The sequence below is a fragment of the Rhagoletis pomonella genome, unplaced genomic scaffold, assembly GCF_013731165.1.
Source record: "Rhagoletis pomonella isolate Grant_MI unplaced genomic scaffold, Rhpom_1.0 Rhpom_scaffold_00009, whole genome shotgun sequence".
NCBI lineage: Eukaryota > Metazoa > Arthropoda > Insecta > Diptera > Tephritidae > Rhagoletis > Rhagoletis pomonella.
In genome coordinates, this window is record NW_023458563.1 from 8,287,895 (window position 1) to 8,293,278 (window position 5,384).

Consider the following 5,384-nt stretch of genomic DNA (forward strand, 5'->3'; position numbering starts at 1 on the left):
CAAAATATTCTGGATACTGGACACACTTTTAGGCGAACAGTCGTTGGTGCGTCACACAGGTTTTTACCCGTGTATGTACGCAAATGTCTCAATTTGCGTATTGATTTGCAAACTTGATAGTAATTGCGACACGTGTATAGTGATGTGCGCATTCAACAAAATCAGAAAATTTCATATGCATCCGGCTCGTAGGACCAAAATGTTTCGCAAATTCGGCGTGCAAAACGAATCGTGGACTGTAAATTATAAATAACAAGCCAATATGAATGCATATAAAATTGACTAAGTTTTTATTGAATCTCCACAACAGTTTTCTTTACACGTTTTTTGGCAACCACCTTGATTGTGTGAAAAAAGCCGAGATGTCTCTCTCAAAAAAATATGATAAATCAAAAACGCCAAAATTCTCTCCGTCCTCGCGTTCCTTTAAGTTAGTTGTAGTTCGCTTACGTCTTAGAATTTACAAAAGAGGGATGCCATATCTCTGGAATTGAAAAACATTAAATATTCCAATTTATCAAATTTCTAAACAGAGGTCCTAATTAACACCTAAAAGACACCTAATTCCTAGCTAATTTTTATGGATTTTTGGCGACTTGGGTCAGCTAGGCTTACGGACGTAAGTTGTGTATTGATACACGTTTTTTAAATAAACCAATTCATTTTTAAAAGTAAACATTTTGATTTTCTACTTATTTGTTTTTTCCTGTACTGAGGAGTTTATAACGACAAAAATGAGTAGTTTGATTATTAGTGCTGAACTTTATTCATTAGCACCAAATATGTAATACTTCTATATTGGCAGTAAGCTAACTTCTCAATGTGTAAGCGTTCCGAAATCAAAGCGAGACAGTCTAGTACCATTTTTGTCAATGTATTGTGTACTTGAGTGCCGTTTTTGTATATGTGTTGTGTACATGTTTATTTATAAAAGTATGTGTTCCTTTTCTTTCGTACGTGTTTATTGATATATCTGTACTGTAGTGTTTTCGGACGTTGCTAGCTCTTACTGCCAATATAGGAGTATTACATATATGATTAGCACTGATGAGTTTATAAAAACAAAAATACGTAGTTTGGTAGTTTCTAGAGCAAAGCAGATATATTTTTCATTAATCAAAGTTTTCAATTAGTAAGAAGAGGTAAAATATTACATCGACGGAAAGTGCTCAGTTTTATCCCATCGCCTGAACAAAAATGAGTATTTTAATAGGCACTTTTGTAATTAGTGATAATGATAAAATGTGCACTTATTTGATGCTCAGCAGTCTTGCAGAGAAATAGGTCAAAATATTGAAATTTACTTTTATTTTAGACTGAAAGTGAGAATGTATTTGTGAGGTTGAAAATTTGAAAACATTTTTGTTATGTTAGCAAACTTCAAAAATGTTCAGGCTGGCTCTCAGCAGTTTTACCTTCAAATTTTTGTATCATGGTGTTTTTATTCGAAATAAAATATTTTTATATTCGTTTTCCTGGAGTTCTAAATTTTTGTTTTGTTTTGTACATATTTCTATGTGGTTTTTGCAATTTTGTACAAACATAAATGGCAAAACTTATGCATAAAGTAATAATAATATACCAAATGAATGAATTGGTTTTAAAGCTTTTATTTTCTTCACCTAAAATATTTATGTTTTCTAGTTTTAGCAGCTTGTTACTTGATTCTATATATTCCAATATTTCAAAGTTATTTACATAGTTATTTTTCAAATAGTTCCAAATTTTAGACTCAGTATTTTCATAGGTGATATTATTTATCTCAGTTTGATTTTCAAATGTAATTACATATGTTCCTTCTAGTGTTCGGATTTCGGCATTATTTTTTCCAGAAATTAGTATTGCCCCTTGTTTTTTTATTTAAATTTTATTGATTCGTTCCTTAATTTTTTTACATTTTCCTTGGTTTTTATTTAAAATTTCTGACAAACATGACTTTTCTTTTACTAATTTACGATATGTGTTTGTTAATTCAGTTTTGCAATTATAAATATTATAAAATTTGCTTTTACAATTTGTACATTTCTGTCGATTAGAAGCTTATCATCTAGTTGAGCTATAGCCCTTAGTTCATAAAACTTACAATTTAATTCTATTTTTGGGTATTTAATGTAAAGTAAAATTATGTCATTCCTTTGTATAATTTTAAACTCTGAAATGTCCATCAAATCCGTAATTGTCATAGTTCCATGTTGATAATAAGTGATATTTTTTAGTTCGTTGTGTTTAAAATTCCCATTTTCCAAAAGTTATTGTACATATCATGTTTTGAGGTTCATGCAAAATAATTTCGTTTCTTTTTTATATTTCTAGCAAATGTGACACCTTTAATCATATATGTAATACTTCTATAATGATAGTAACGTATCTTCACAATGTGTTTAATTGAATTGAATTGAATTGAATTGTGTTAGTATAAATGTATATTTGTAAACTACTACTAAAAAACAACTGTCAAGTCACTCCAGGAGCGTTTTAAATAAAAAATAAATAAAATAACCAAAAATGTTTCCCTGAACGTGATTGGTGCAAGCTTTGTGGTAACCGGCCGATTTGAATAAGAAGCAAGAGATGTAAAAGTTACACTTGAGATGATCACCGTAACCACTCTTAAGAGATATTCTGTAAGGTTACGCGCCTGCCATACCAACGCCTTAGAAGACAGTTTACTCGCGTCTGCACATTTTTCCCAATATATTTTTAAACGGTACCACTTGGAATATTAATTTTTCTGCTTTTTCCGATCCCGGGATTTTGGGGATGGCGTTGCCATAATTCCGTGCTCCCGGGAATAGTCCCGGGATTTAAATATTCATTACAACAACTTGAATCGAAAAAATTGCTTCGATTATGTATGAGAAGCTCTCCTACCATGAAATGATTAATAAATAAAGGGGTTTGAAACCATGGTACAATAATTACAGGTATTGTCTTCCTAGAGAGCGCATATTCCGATCTGCCTTATTTAAAAAATATCATTGTTGCCCACACTAAGTGTTTACTGCTGGAAATATCCCTTTTCCATACCCCATATACCATATATGTTTATGTATTTTTTTTAACAAACCATCTTACAGGAACTTATTAAATTTTGCAAAAGCTGGAAAAAAAATATTTGCTTGTAAATAAATTCAAAATTTGTAGGCTCACTTAATTTCAAACGTTTTTTCTTTTGTTTTGAAAAATTATAAAAACTAAATTGAGCGAAAACAAAAAGCAAAGTCAAATAAGAATTAAAGAATCAACATTGAACTGCGTCAAAATGAAAATAAGGGAGCACGAATTTCGATGTGAAGCAAAACTCTCTAAGAAGACAATACCTGTAACTATTGTACCATGGTTTGAAACCTACTTTTTCATTTAAAGAGGAGTTTTTATTTTTTCTCTCTAACCGCAGGATTTATTTTGAAGGACTTTGTAATTTGAAAGATATGATTAATTCCAAAAATTATTAAAAAATTCACCAGAATGAATAGGTAATTTTTAAGCTGACAAAGTTAGAAGAACGAAATTCGAACGAATATTGCGAAATTTCAAGGATAAAGTTTTAAAATCACATTTTCAATATTTATTAGTCCTTCTGCACTAGAAACTTGAATATGTTTAAATTCTACAGGAGTTTCTCATTAATTTTGTACCCATACTTCTTCTCTAAGCACATTTCTCTGAATTTTTAAAATCATTTTTGAATTACTGACGTCAGAGTGAAAAACTAAAAACGTAATTTTTCTATATTTGGCCTATGGTTTCGCGAATATATTGATATTTGTGTTTAAAATTTACTATCGCGCGGTGTGTATGTACAATGAGCTAGACATTTATAAAAAAATATTAATTATTAAATAAAAAAAAGAAATATAGCCAATACTGGTCAAGGAAAGGAGTTTCTATTATTGCCATCAGTGCAAATTACTTGCCAAGAATCCCGGGATTTTCGAAACCTTAAAAAGTGCGGGATCCCGCGATCCCGGGATTAACATTCCTAAGTACCACATACTAACGCATGCAATACGATATCAGTTTTTTTACTTTTTTGCTTCTACGAACAACACAATTCCACACCATTTTTTAATTTTTGCTTTTGCAATTAAAATTTAATTTTGTAAATATTGGCAGTTACTACACCGCTCCTGATTTTTTATTGTTTTCAAACATCATTCTGGGTACGTTGGTGGGTGGTTTTCTCGTTCTAACATTGTAGATCTGCACTCTAATGTTGGCGGATGTACTTTCAACGTACTGCCAATATAGAAGTATTACATATATGCCTTTAATATTTTGTAGTGTTCAGTCAGCACTGTGATAATTTTAAAAATTTCTGAGTTTTTTGTAAACTGTTTGTTATTGTTTGAGATTAATTCGTATAATTTGTCATTAATTTTGATGAAATCGCCATGGTCTGGAGTTCTTGCGATCCATTTCCAAAGTGTTCCTAGTTCATTTATACCTCTTTTTTGTCTAAAAGTACATATACAAATTTTATATATTGCAGAAATAAAAATGTGGAAGAAATATAGGGTTAAAGATGAAATTTCGGATTTCGAAAACTGTTAATATCTTCGAAACAAATTAACCAAATAAAAAATAAGGCTCCACGTTCGAGAGGTATTTTAAACATCTTTCGTTTGATATACATATTTTGTGAATTTGTATAAGACATTTGTGGAGAAAAGAGGCTTAATAAAAATATACGCAAAAAAACATTGTTTTTATGGAATTTTTTGAAAAAACGCCTTATTAACATAGTCCATAAATATATTTTCTGAAATTTTTATTTGATTTTGTTTTGTTTGATGTATCATATGACCACTTTATTTTTGCATTTTACTATATATTTTGTTTTTAACGTTATCTCCACTTAGCAATTCTGGCGATTTTTTTAAAGTATTACTTTACTTGCACTTTTCGCACTTTCTTTTGATGCATTTCACGCATTTTTATATAGAAGACATTTTTATAAAACACCTAGTAACCATAATATACATCACCTCCTTTCCAGGGCTACATCACTGGGGCAGTAGCCCCAGTTGGTGCACACCAAAAGGAGAATTCTATTTGGTAAGGGTTATAATCTTAAAGCGCGGCCGAAGGCCGCCTACGCAGAAAGGAATTCTACGCAAAAATACTGTCGACGCAAGTAAAAATTGTGATTTTTGGCCATTTTTCAAAATTTTATATACAATTAAATTGCAAACACTGTTAATACATCCATTTTTTCCTGTGCTAAAAGTCGTACTTGCCTAAAGGGCTACATGTCCAAAATTATTGCTACGTGTTCCTAATTAATCAATCTTTGTATATTTATTAATTCCTGCAAAATTGGGCAATCTAATATTTAAATTAACACAGTTTTCTGCATTGTTTACATATTTTTATATGCATTT